Genomic DNA, 14,744 nt, shown 5'->3' on the forward strand with positions numbered 1-14,744 from the left:
ATGTTCCTTCTTTCTTTACTTTTCTGCTCAATGTGCATTGTAATGGGCTTGTTGAAAAGATGAAATGAGTTAATGTACATAAAGCATTGAGTTGACTATTGGGTAAGCACTTAGTTATAATAGGTGTTGTTATTATTGCCATTACTAATACTGTTGATTGAAACTCATGTTCTCTTAGATATCGTAGGAGATGAAAAGCTCCTCTATACTGTCATCAATGTAAAAGACATCATTGCATTTAACCTTGTTTCAGGTCAGGCCTACAAGGATGCAGAGTCTGCAGCTGAGATTAATGTGAAAGTTTGTTAGGAGCGCTCTTGATTTTAACAACTTTGGGAGAGGAAAGGGGAAGTAGGCTTGGCTAGACAGAGAATTTGAACTGGTCGCAGTCATAGTGGCCCCAGCTAAAGCCATAGAAAGCTCTGAACTGTGATGACCTTTCAGAATTGTCATATGTTGGGGCAAAAGGGGCTGGATTTTTAATGCTCTCATCCTACAGTTATTTGATTCACATTGCTGCCTGAAATTTGCAACTTCAGTAGAATTTTCTCTTTACCTGAGGCCAACCCACAGTGAGAGCTCAGAGTTATTGGGTGTTAACCTCCTTGAAGCTGGTGAAATTGGGGGGTGCAGTAAACTCTCTACTACAGTCCACCCCTTGATTTCAGGGCAAATTTATATAAATTCTGGGAGAAGTAGCTGTAGAAGTCTGGGGGACCACTGTGCCTTGGAAAATCTAGAGGGAGATTAGTGGGATAAACCAGCTGCCTGTAGCTGCTTTTAAAGTCACAACTGACCCTCACTGTTTCCTGTCTAGTCTTAGATTTTCTTACCCTCAGCCAGCATTTCTGCTAGTTTAGATGACATGACCCAGACTCTAACGTTTGAGGCGGGTCTAAGCCCCTAGTCACCTTGACCTTCTCAGTCAGGACAGTGACTCCCTATCTGTGAGAACCTTGACATGAGAAGTTCAAAGTGCCCAAATGGAAGCCAAATCTTAAATTTGTTGTTTAAGATAGGCAAGGGGGGGGTGTTCTATAATTTCCTACATTGAACAGATATTGGCTCCAAGTTGCACTCAGAAAGGAAGTATGACCTTGGGTCAGGTGGTTTTTAGTGGTGAATTGGTAAATTGTTAACAATCGACCATTTGGGGGTGAAAAGCCTGATTTGTCGTGTTTATCCATTTCCATGATGTAGATAGATAAGCAGTTGGAAAACTGCAGCATGCTGGCCCACCACCTGACTTTGTAAATAATGTTTTACTGGAAGACAGCCACATAATGTGCTTACATATTGTCTATGGTTGCTTTTTTGCCACAATGACAGAGTTGAGTAAATGCAACAGAGACTATTGCAAACCCAGGAATTTTCACTATTGGGGGCCATTTAAAGAAAATTTGTTGAGCCCTTGTATAAATTCACCCACCACATCTGATTTCAAGTTATCAGTGAAGCTCAGAGCTGAAAAATGATGCTCACTATTAGCCCTCATAACCTAGTATGAGCCAGTTGTAGAATATCACATTGGCTGAAGTCAATGTCCACATTGGGTAGAGAGCTGAGCCTGGCATTGGGCAGCACTCCCAGCAGAAATCTGCGTGGTACAGCACAGCATTCATTAATATTCCCATAGATTTCCTTTATAGAGGTACTCTCATTATAACCATCTTCCAGATCAGAAAACTGAGGCCAAAAGTGCTAAGAGCACTTTGTCCTAAATCATAAAGCTAGTTAATAGTGTCGCTAAGTTTCAGATGCCAATTCAGTAACATTCTATATCTCCTATGCAGCTGTCAGGCTTAATTTTACCATCCAATACCATTCATTCATTCAATCAACTAACTACTATTCAGTAAATGTGCTATGTGCCAGGCATTATGATACAGCAAGTAGCAAGATACAAGCCAATAACGTCTGGATTTCTAGTATGTTTGCCTATTTGAATGTCTAAATCTATCATCTCCAAATTTAGCTCCAAAGCTGGACCACTACAGTGTTCACTGAATTTGGCTTGTACATGCAGCAACAGACCATTTGTTCAACTGGTAATTACTAAGCGCCTACTATATGATCAGTCTTGTTCCATTTCCTGAGAATACAGAGATGAAAAAGAGGACAAGATCCCTGCCTTCATGTAGCTTACATTATAATGTAGTCTGGATGCTCAGGACCTTCTAAGTCTATAGCTCAGAAGCCAGCTATCGCAGAAAGATGGGTTTTCAAAGGAAGTCAACTCACCTGCTTGGAAGAGAGATTGCCTTGCACTTGTTGAGCAGAAGCAGAAGGAGGAGAAATGAGCTTTTCCATCTGACCCTAAAAGGCTGGCCTAGTGTATCATCCATGAACAAAAGCTACATGAAGAGAGAAGGAAGGAATGCACCCATTTTGGGGGCCAGATGACCTAGAAAAAAGAAAGATGGGGTCTATGACAGGCTAATGATGACCCCTACCTTACTTTAGATCAGTTTAGATGTTGATATAACATGGCAGAAACAATGTCTAGCTCTTAAATCGGAACATAGTAAGTATGCAATTAAGTCTTATGGATTGTTTAAGTCCAATAGTCTCACTTATACTTTGATAAATGTCAGCACCGAAGAATCATCATAAAAGTCAGGTAAGCCTCCTTCTGTTCTGGGTCAATTTAGAGAGTCTAGAGCTTTTTTCTGTTTTGATAATTATAGTATCACTAATATCAATAAGTATTTTGAGGGGAATGCTTTGCAGTTGTCTGGGTCACCCCCACTGTGTGCCTTGTTAAAATTACATGGCGTCTTCCTGGATGGAAAACCTCTGTTTATAAGATGTCCTATTATCATGCTTCGTGATGGATGGGCTGTGTTTATTTGTTTCTTTCCGGGCTGTCTTTAAAAGATGATCTAAGGTTAATGGTGGAAATGCTACCAAAATAAATGGTTTCATGTAGTCAAATATTTCATCTGAGCACTCTGTTTCAGGAAACTTGGGAAGAAAACAAATGAATATTTTTGGAGTGTTTAAATTCATTCCTTAACTTTAGTGCTGCTAAGGTTTCTGAGATATGTTAAAAATATATTTTTCAAGTTACCCACAAAGTCCACAATGCTTCCACTGACACGTCAATTAGAATATTACACATATTTTCTTCTGGAAAATCCTCAAAAGGATGTAGAAGATGATTTCAGATGCCTGCAGAAAATTGGCCATTTTCCACATGAAATGGCTCCGTAGAGTCATAATGGTTCATGAGAGTGATATTCACCAGACCTGGTTGAAAACAGTTCCTTAAATTGACATCTTGTTCTGAAAATAAGCAGATGTAATATTTGCCACTAATCCGTACAAGTTTGGATGCTTTTAGAAAAACAAAACAAAACATGAGGCCATGTGGGTAAGATATAGAACTTTTCTTTGGTGTCCTAGGCTCTGACCTAGGTCAGGCTTAGTTCAGAATTGCTCTCAGCTCCCATGGGGCTCTCTCTCACTTTGGATCAAAGTTCTGTGGTAAACTGCCGCTCCTCATGCGGGATGAAGTCATTATCATTCCCCCCCCCTCTTGGAAACGCTTTGGAATTCTCCTAAGAATCTCCTTTAGGTCCAGCTAAGTACAGAGGCCCGTCTGACAGCTGTCGCCTTCCTGAAAGGATGCATATAGCCAGAATATTTTGCAAATGCCAACGTCATTTTCTGTCTTGTAGTCAACATTACTTTGGAGGGAACAGAGATTTAAACTTCAAGAATGGGCTTAAATGACAGCCAGAGAAGAGAAGTAGTCTATACTTTAAGACATTCAAGATCAATATGTTTTATTTAAAAAGAAGATTGCTATACACCAAACCCTGGCATCACAAAGAGAGTGCATTTTCCTTCTAGTCTTTCTGGTGAACTCCAGCACGAGAAGTTATGCTTCTGACTCTTTTAAACTTAACTTTGTTGTCATTTTCTAAACTTGGAGTTACAGTAGTTGTAGAGGAAAGGTCCAAAATTGACTTAAAGGGGTAAGAAGACCCGCTAGCAATTGAGATTCCACTGGGAAAGTTTCCTATGAAAGGTACTTGTTGGCTGCTTGAAGGGTTATATCTACCTTGGTCTCTTAATTCATTACTTAATATAAAATAAATTGAATTGCTTTTCATAATTATAAGAGTAACTTTTTCTCTTTTGAGGTTAGAAAATATAGACAATAGAAAAGAAAGGAGAAAATAGTCACAGTTTAAGCTGCTTGCTTATAACAACAATTTTAAAATTTGTATGACTCTACAGGTTTATATTTGTTTGTTTAACAAAATACATATTGATTTTCTATAGCCAGTGCTTTTCTTAGTAGCAATAGAAGCACCTACAAGGGGCTGCCTTCATGGACCATTCTGATGGAAGAGACAAAAAGTAAACAAGTAAATACGTTGATAAATAAAACAAAAACAGGCGTCTGTAAGCAACCAAAAAAATTGTTCATGGCCCAGCTGGTGTGACTCAGTGGTTGAGTGTTGACCTATGAACCAGGAGGTCACAGTTTGATCCCCAGTCAGGGCACATGCCCGGGTTGTGGCTTGATCCTCAGTAGGGGGGCATGCAGGAGATAATTGATCAATGATTCTCTCATCATTGATGTTTCTATCTCTCTCTCACTTTCCCTTCCTTGCCAAAATCATTAATAATATATTTTTAAAAAATGGTTCATGGAATGAAGATGATAGAGCGTGGGATATTTGAACAGAAACTAGAAAGGCCGAAGCTCTTAGGCTATGTCAAGAGCTAGGAAAAGAAGCTTCCAGGCAGAGGAAACAGCAAGTGCAAAGGCAGGGAAGACGGAGACGATGCTGGCGGTTCAGGGAAAAGCAGACTCCCGGTCGGAGGGTGGGGAGTGGAAAGACATGAAGTTACTTGAACTGAGAGGCAGAGGCCAGTTCAGATGGGGCTTCGCAGGCCACAGGAAGGGGTTTGGATTTCACTGGGATCTGATTTGCTGTTCACAAGCTCAGCATGGTTGTCGTGTGAAGACCTGACGTTAGAGGAGCAACAAAGGCAGCAGGAACGTGTCCATGGGAGAGGCAGGCATGTGAGCCAGCAGCGACGACCTTGGGAAGTGGTCTCTGGGGAATTTGATGCTTTGGCGGTAGGGCCTGCCCGCCTCTGCATGGTCCCTGGGACTCTCAGATGGGCAAGTTCATGTCAGAACTGGAAACTGACCCAGACATTGCCACATGCAGTCTTACACCAAAGCCCAGGAGTCGCCCTCCCTCCCCCCATCCTTTAACTGGGGTAAATTTGGTAGAAAAAGCAACAGCTGCCCAACCCACCTCCTTTCTGTGTGGATTTGTCCACTTTGCCCAGCACACTCCTTTTTGCCACTAACCTCTGTTGGCTCAGGTTGGTCAGCTTCCTCTAGAAACAAAGGGCAGAGGATGAACAGACATTCCAGAAAAAAGTATCTTTTTTAGAATCACAGACGTAGATGTTCAATCAAAGATGCTTAGGCTTTGAGGTGAATTAAGTAATACCAGTAGTACTCACAGGGACACCTAGAGAATGTTCTAGAACAGGGGTCACGTGTGTGTGTGTGTGTGTGTGTGTGTGTGTGTGTAATAAATTTTGACTGGGACACAGCCATGCCCATTTGTTTACACATCCTCTCTGGTTGCTTTGCCACTGCAGTGCCAGTTAAGTAGTTGTGACAGAGACCGTATGGCCCCAAACAGTTACTATCTGGCCTCTTACAGACAACATTGCTACTCCTTGTTCCAGATCCTCAGTTCTTCACAGAGTTTAATGCACCAGGAATCGCCGGGGGCTCTAGTTATGACTGGTCTTAAGTCGCGTTTCGAGGAGGGAGGTTATAGAGGAGCTCTGTCCCCAAGAACCTGGCAGCAGTGGACCGTTCTGCAGCCACACTGCTCAGCATGGCCGCCACCAGGTGCATGTGTCTGTGGGACACGTGAAAAGGGGCCAGTGCAATGGGGGACCTTGACACTTTATTTAATTTCACATATTTTGAATTTAAACAGTCACACATGGCCAGTGGCTACCTCACTGGACCGCTAAGTTTTAGAGAATAAATCCCAGGTTTGCTTGCTTGTTTCTAAGAAAACAAACAAACCATGCCTGGCTGGCTCAGGTTTCCCTCAGATATATATTTTTTTTCAGGTAAGTATTAGCATTACAAACAAGTTTAGAGGACATTAAGTCTTAGCTCACTCAGGAGGGAGGGGCCTCAGAGATACTGCAATCTGGCCTGAGTATAATGAACCCCTTTGTTACACTTAAATACCATCATACTATCTTATACACAGCAAAGCACCGAGATGTTTTATAGTAACAATGCAGCAGAGCGCAAACCTCAGACAACTCTGAAAAGGCGCTAATTATTATTATTAGTGTTTTGCGCTAACAATAAATGTCAAATGGAACCCAGAAAACAAATAACTACCTGTCACCAAGAGAATGAAAGGCAATTTTAGTAAAGTGAATTAAAACCCCAAACATCACCAAACCCCACCAGCGAGCAATGCCTAGGCGGTTTGGCGGAGGCCTGGGCGAATGCTGCTCCTGGGATGTCCTTGGGGGGAAGCACTGAGGGCAGGGCCGGCTCATTAGCATGCAGGGCCCTGGGAAGGGGCCAGCGCATCCTCAGAAGCAGGCCCTCCTCCACAGCCCACGACAATTGGAGACCATTAAGGCTAGGACTTTTTATTTATTGTCCGGGCTGCAGCCCGCATGAACGTTATCAGTGAAAAATTAAAGCCGGACAGCAGAGCGCGGATTTGTTTGCATGACATATTTCCCTTAGATTTTTCAAAGTGCATTCTGGGTGTCTCCCAAAGACTATTTTTTAAAAATAAATCGTACATTTTATTTTTTCAAACTTCATTTATCTTTGATATCTGATTGACATATTCAGGACAGTCTAATCCTTTCTGCTGAAGTGAGCTATGACAGTAGCTGCTACAGCAATCACCATCACAGAGCCGTCCCCACGAACGGGGGCTGCGGCTCCCCGTGAGCCGGAAGGAGGGTCTGCTGGGTTCTTTCTAGACACCAGGTGCTAGTGGGACCTGTCTCTTGGGTCAGCAGATAGATGAGGCTTAGAGGCTTGAATCAGCTCTCATTACTGCAGAATCATCAGAGAAACCAGGAGCCTCAGGAAGCAGGCGAGAGGCTGGCCTTGCCTCTCCAGTTTTCTTACTTTGTTATAACCACCGGGGCAGAAGGGGGATGTGAAGTTTAGATATTTAGCTTTGTTATCATGAGCAGCCTAGTTTATTCTACCCAGTCTGGGCTCCTCTCCCTCCCTCCCTCTTTCTTTCTCCCTCCCTTTCTTTTCCTCCTGACCTTTTTTTCAATGTTTGAATTGATGAAATAGTCACACAGTTGTTCTAAACTCAAAATTATTCAAAGTTATTCAGAGTAAAAAAGCCTTCTTCCCACCTTGCCTCTCAGCCTTCCTGAAACTGTTCACTTAGTCTCTTAATAATCACATATTTTTTGCCTACAAATAAATGCACAGGCATCCAAGCACACACATACACACACACACACACACACTTTTCCTCTTTTGTACACAAATGGAGATATATCACACACAGCATTTTTCACCTTGCTTTTTTTAAACCTAAAGTCTTTTATCTTTGGAGATCTTTTCATATCAGTTAATAAAGAACTTTGTCTTTTTTTTTTAAAATAAACAAATACGATGAACTCCAATACATGGCTACAGCATAATTTATTCATGAAGTGCCTTGAATCTAGAGGTGTTTAGGGAATTTCCAAACTTTTGCTTTTACCAACAGCCCTGCAGTAAATAACCTTGAATGCATGTCATTCCACACATGTGGGAGGGTATCTGAAGAATAAATACCTAGAAGTAGACTCACTGGGGCAAAGGGTAAGTGAGTTTGTAATTTGGATAAATATTGCCATTGCCCTGCCTATGAATGTCCATTGCCATCATTCATACACAAGGGCCTGTACCCATCCTCTCACCAAGGATATGACCACACTGTGAATTTTTGCAAATTAAAAAAGGAAAATTAACCTCCCAGGAAAAATTTCAATTTATATTTCTTTTGAGCCGGGTATTAAGTATCTTGTAATATTTGTATTTATAAAATACATTTATTCTTTGTAAACTGTCTATGCATAGTCTGTGCCTCTTTTTGCATTTGTCTTTTCCAATGGAAAGACTATACATACTAGGAAAAGTAGCACATAGCCTGTTTCATGAGAAACTTTTGTTCTCAGTGGTAAAAGACATGGGTTATTTGTATGAATATAGAAAAATTCTTTGATGTTTACTTATTCATGAGTTAAAACATATCAGTTGAACACCTCCTATATGTCAGCCACCGTATTGAGGGCTTTGCTGCCAGTTCTAATGGGGCAACAGACAATTAAGCAAGTGAGGTACCTGTGGGGTGAGCAGAGGGAAAGGCAGCTACCCTGCCCCATGGAGGGAAGCGGGGATCATAGAAGACTTCCTGATGGGTGCAATTTAGAAGCTGAAACCTGAAGAACAAGAGATGGTCAGGCAGGAAGAAAAGGTGGAATTCTGGAGAATGAGGGGAGTTTTAGGCCAAGACATAGCTTATGTGAAAGAGAGAAGAAAAATATCTGTGTGTCAGGGAAGTGATGAGAACGCAATATGATGGAGGCAGAGAAAGGGGGTGATGTTAGCCTTAATGAGGGGAAAAACTGGGTAGCTTGAGGGTGAGGACTACTATTTATTCACACAAATGCTGTGCAAGTGTTGGGGACATTGATGAATAAGACAAGTCCCTTCCTTTGTGGAGCTTAAATTTTAGAGGGGGCGGGGCAGAGATAATAAAGAAAAGAAAAAGAAACTAAAGAAGAATTCCTATTTTAGTGCTACGAAAGAAATACATGTGGCTGTTTTAGCAAATAAAAACAGGGTCTCCTTCAGATGGGGTGTTGGGCTTCTCTGAAGAAGTGACAGTCAAGCTGGGACAGTCTGAATAAAAAGAAATGCAGACATAGAAATCCTCACCGTGTCCAGTTCAGGTCTGGTGCTTGGTACCCGCCTGGGGGATGTTCATTTCAATGCTTTTTCTTTAAACAAGAAGAAATTAGCTTAATTTATACTCCAAGCTTTGCACAGACATGAGCAAGCTTTATGTCAAGTTTATAAAAGATAAGTTAAAGGGATTTCTGTATATTCCTAGAAAAATGACCTCCTCTGTTTTTCCCACCCCAGGCCAGGGCTATACATGCAGTAGCAAATTAGGAAGAACATCATGAATGGAACAAAAGCTCTGAAATTTGGCTCAGTGCTGCGAGTTGACTCCTATAGGCCTTGGGCTGGGTCTAGGACACACACCTTTCAGGCTAGAGGCTTTTTCAACCCTAATTCTTGGGGACACTTGGCATCTTTAATGTGGCCAGTTACCTTCCATCATGACCTGTCAGTGGCTTCCTCATTTTTTTTAGATCTGAAAGTAGGTTATTCTAATGTGCCTCAGATATGAAAAAGTAAAACAATAGGGTATTTGAAACACAGACAGGGGAAAAAAGGAATATGGTGAGGAAGTGCTCTCAGACTACAAAGCTCACCTTGGTGTATTGACATCACTGGTGTCTGAACCCCAAATTACTCAAAGATGAGAGAGAATAACAGAAGCAATGAAAACTCCAGGGTTGGGACAAATTGTAAGTTAAATTCCCAAAAGCAATTTACAACAACGTGTTACTATGCCAGGGATTTATGCTACAACCTTTCATATCTCACTAGAGGCCCAGGGCACGAAATTGTGCGTGGGTAGGGTCCCTAGGCCTAGCCTGCGATCCGGGCCATCTTCCGAACCCTCGCCAGTCCCCAGTCCTGCCTCACCACCACCCACCCGATTCCCCGTGGCTCCCTGTTCGCCATGCTGTGAGCCTGCGGGCAGGGGGGAGGGATTGAGAGGTGGTTAATGCACCTCATAGTAACTGGTTGAGTGGTTGTTCCAGTCATTATGCGTTATGGTCCTGGGCTTTTATTATATAGGATTTTAGTTGATTCTAACAACAACACACAGAATGGTGTGTATGATTTCCATTCTGTGGATGAGGAAGTTGTAGCATTAAAAATGTTAACAACCAGGATGAGGCCCCACTGTTGGCAAGTTGCTGAGCTAGAATTTAAGCCCAGGAGCCCTGTTGACTGCTCACCCTCAACCAAGCTTCCACAGAGAGTTAGAAGCCTATTGCCACTAGTGCCTGGGTCCACAAACATTCCCTGTAGGGGTGGCAGATAGAAACTACTTGCTACTTTGTGGTCCATAAGGTCTCTCCCATACACTCTACCGCTTTAGGACAAAAGCAGCCATAGACAGTGGCTATGTTTCAATAAAACTTTATCTATGGACCCTGAAATTTAAGTTTTATGTAATATGTATTACAATGAATCATTATTTTTACTTTCTATCAACCATGTAAAAATATAAACACGGGCCAAAAAAGAGTAGACAGTGGGCCAGACTGGCCATGAGCCATGGCTGGTGACCCCTGCTCTGGTCTGTAAGCTATGTGAGCCAAATGAACTGCTTCAACAACAGTCACTACTGATTCCCTGGTTCACTAACAATTTTGACCTGCAACTTTAGATAACTCTTAGTACAACTTACCAAGATGTATGTAGATATATAAAATATATGTTTTTATTGATATTAGAAAGAGAGAGGAACATGGATTGGCTGCCTCCTGGACACCCCCTACTGGGGATTGAGCCTGCAGCCCAGGCATGTGTGCTAATTGGGAATCGATTCAGTGACCCCTGGGTATATGGAATGACGTTCAACCAACTGAGCCACACTGGCCAGGGCACAACTTATCAAGATTTAACAATATGCATTAAAACTCTTGAATAATGTGCCTCACTTTTCTTAAAAAACCCACTTTGATAAATGTAAACAAAGCCAACAAGTATACAAAGACCTACATGCAAGGATGTTCTTGTACTGTTATTTATGGTAAGAACAAATTCACAACCCTAAATATGCAATAAATAGTGGATTGATAGAATATTACAATAAAAAGTGTGTGCTCATTAAAAATGATATGCAAATGCTGACTTATTGACACATAAAGACACTGATGAAGGGAAAACCACAAGTCACAAATATTAGGTGTCATGTGAGCCCAGTTGTACAATATACATAGGTATGTGTATATACACAAGAGGATACCAGAAAACTACCTGACAAAACCTTTATGTTGCTTGCTCCTGGATGAAAAGTTTATATAGAGTTTTATATATTTTTCTATATTTGTTAAAATTTATATTATTAGATGTTGATTTTTATCAGCACAAAAATACAGGTTATAAAAATGGAATAAAAAAAAAGATCACTTGGGAGGATCTCAGCCTTATGTCATGGGTAGAAGATTTCATCTAAAAATACAACTCCCCTCAGATCCTTGGAGTGTCTGGATGCTTTGTTTCCTCCTCTCCTGAGCTACACACTGAAACTTTTTCCTTCTCGTTGGATGGTTAAATGCATAACCTGCCTCCCCTCCTGCCTCATAACCTGCCATCTGTCTTCTTTCTGACCTGTTGGGGACTCACAGAGACATTCGTTCTCTCGGAAGCATGGCACTTGGGAACAGCATGGGTGGAGGCATGGAATTTTTATTGCCTTGCTTCTGTTTTTCTTCCTCCAAGTCCCCCTTTTTCTTCTTTGCTTTTGCCCAGGGGGACCGGTGCATGTTCTTGCTCCCACACTCTGTCAGCCCCGGAGCCCCGCTCCCACGGTGACAGTGACGGCCACCATCCTGGTTGTGATTTATCTTCGCGAGTTGCCAAATCACTCTTGGTAGCATGTCTGTGCTTGGTGAGTAATGAGGAAGACCTACCATCCATCTAAGGGCAAAACAATGTGAGCGGTTACATTTAAATTTAGCTCTCTTCCCCCCTCAGCTTATTTCTTATTTTCTGATCGAAAAGGGCCCATGTAGAGGCCTTTGTGGTAAATACCTAAATAATTGTGTCACAAAGACGGAGGATCATTTTTCAGCGGAGTCAGCGATCGCTTCGGATCCGCTGCCACCTGACGGTGCAAGCTCTGCTCCACTTAGCTTTCTTCATGGCAATTTCTCCGGCCCCTCAGGAGGGACTCGTTCCAGTGCCCGCTTATGAACTCAGCGGGGCAGGCCATTGCATCATCATGCCGTCTGCAAATTGCAAGAAGACATCACCTCTATGGGAGGCAACATGTGGGACCTGAGCAGTCTCCCTGGTAAACAGTGAAGAAGGAAGAAGCACGTAATTATGACCTCCACCTGATGTGACAGCATGAGGTGGGGGAAGGGAAGCTTTGAGGGCAAGAGACCTGAGTTCGAATCCTTGTCCAGCGCTTCCCGTCGCTGTTTCACTTTGGGCAAATCGTGCATTCTCTGTAGCTGCTCCTCACCTGGGAATGGCCACTCACTCCTCTCTGCAGAATTGCTATGAAGATGTGGGGGAGTGTTTTCCAAAGACGGCGGTGGAGCTCTCTCCTGTCCTGTGATTTCTAGGACACATCCACCGTCTCATCCAGCAGGAGAGTCCGCTTTCTGTCCCCTGAAGCTGGGCTGGCCTGTGACTCCCGTGTCACCAACAGGAGGCGGCAGAAGTGATTCTGTATGTCTGTTGAGTTTCCGGCATAAAAGGCGATGGAGCTTCTGTCAGGTGAGATGTGGCACTCACGCCTGGACCCAAAGTCCAGGTGCCCCACGGCTGCTATGCCCACAGGAAGTCCAAGCAGCCCTGTGGGAAAGCCACAGAGGGTGTTGCTGCCAACACACCCAGCCCAGTCCCAGCACACAACCAGCACTGACCAGCAGCCATGTGAGAGAAGCGGCCTCAGAGAATCTCAGCTCCCACCTCTCCAGGCAGCCCTGTCCCAGCCCCCCGGCTGACCCCCAGGCACCAGGGAGCTGCGGCTAACCATCCCTCACGCCCTGTGCGGCCGGCCTCCTCACCTGCACTCTCCAGGAGCATACCGAATGCTTGCTTTCTGCCACTGAATTTGGGGGTGATTTGTTATTCAGCAATAGTAACAGGAAAAGAAAACTAGAAAAACAAAATCCTATAAAGCTGATGGCACACAGTAGGAACCTTAGTAAGTGTCAATTCTAATCATTTACATTATCTTCTTCTCGGAATCAGATGTCAGGAGGTAAGCGCCCATAGGGGAACCTCTACCTCCAGAGCATGGAAGGGGATGAATCCATGCGGCTTTGTTTATTCATCCACCTATGTGCGTGACACTTACTGGATGCCAATTAGATATTTGGATGTTTGTTAGGTAGCAATGTGCCGGGCATGCTGCTGGGTGCTGGGGAAATGCCAGCAACAACATAGACCTGGGCCCGGCCCACATGAAGTGTCCAGGGCATCAGAAAGACAAACAAGCAAACCAGTCAGTAAGAAAATGGTGAAGCCGTGCCGCAAACTGTGGTAATGCATCAGAAAATGGGGAAATGCCATTTACAACTGAGGCCCTCTCGGCCCCGCGCCTTCTCGATGCCTCTCCCGCTGGGTCACCTCTGGAATGGTTTGCTGCTTTTTCCTTCTGAACTGTTTCCGACGGAATTTCGCGCACACGGGTGCACCTATAGGATATACAAAATACTGTCCTGTGCTTATAGAACCTTTTGGTTGTTAACAAAGGCCTCATTGGGTGAGTGATGTTTCTGCAACTTGCTTATTTTCCCTTCAAAAATATGTCTTGAGGATATGTTTATGGAGGCACACGGAGGTCCTTTCTATTCCCTTTTGAAACATTAAATTTTTTGCTCTTTCACACCTTATTGGGCCATCTCCCTGCTGATGGACACGCAGGCTGCTTCTAGTTACCACACTTCCCCGAGAAGGCAGTGTACATCCTTGCACACGTCTCCTTGCACCCTCATGTGAAGGTTTCTCTAGGGCGCACACGGAGGAGGCAATGGCTTGATCAAGATCATAGATACTTTTACCTTAAAGACACACTGGCCTTCTACCCACTGCCTGAAAGAGTATTCGTTTCTTCATACGTGGCCATCAATTAATTTTTAATCAAAATATTGAATAAAAATATGACCCCCCAAAATCTAAAACTTATACAATGTGTGTGTCCGCTCTGTTCAAACGTAGATGACCTTTGTGTCCCTTCTGATCACCTGGGGCTGGGGTGGACTGAGAGAACCCATGCCCTATGGATAAAGGTATTTCGGGGAGCTGGGAGAACATTCCCCAAAGTGAAAATATTGGTTTTGAGGCTGCTGTAGTGCATTGCTGAGGACTGGGAGGGGCTGGGGAGAGGCGAGATGCAGAAAAACATGCCACAGAAACAGAACTGTTTCCTAATAAAAAAATCGCTCAAATTTCTCCGCGAGGCCCTGTCAGCAGCTCTTCAGGCAGCACGGCTTGTTTTAAATTTTATTTAAATCAACAAATTGTACACACTTGAACACGAAAACAGAATACAGGGAAAACACAAGCTGCCCTAACAGAGTAACGTCTAATAAACATTATGCTACTCAGAGATATTTGCTGTTTAATCACCCCATGAAAGGACGCATTCAGCCAAAAGATGTCAGATAGCATCTTGCTAAAGGCGATGGTGCCAGCTTTCCTGGCTTCGGAGTTCATGCAGCCTTTTTTCCCCCCTGCTTCCCCATTTGCTTATTTATTTATTTTTTTAAATTTTGGACTATCCAGCTCTGAGATGCTCTATCTTTTGGATGATTCAGAGGATCAATCATTTAGGTTTTGAGCAATGACAATAATATCCATTGATCAAATAGTT

Source organism: Myotis davidii, unplaced genomic scaffold, assembly GCF_000327345.1.
Source record: "Myotis davidii unplaced genomic scaffold, ASM32734v1 scaffold27, whole genome shotgun sequence".
Classification (NCBI taxonomy): domain Eukaryota; kingdom Metazoa; phylum Chordata; class Mammalia; order Chiroptera; family Vespertilionidae; genus Myotis; species Myotis davidii.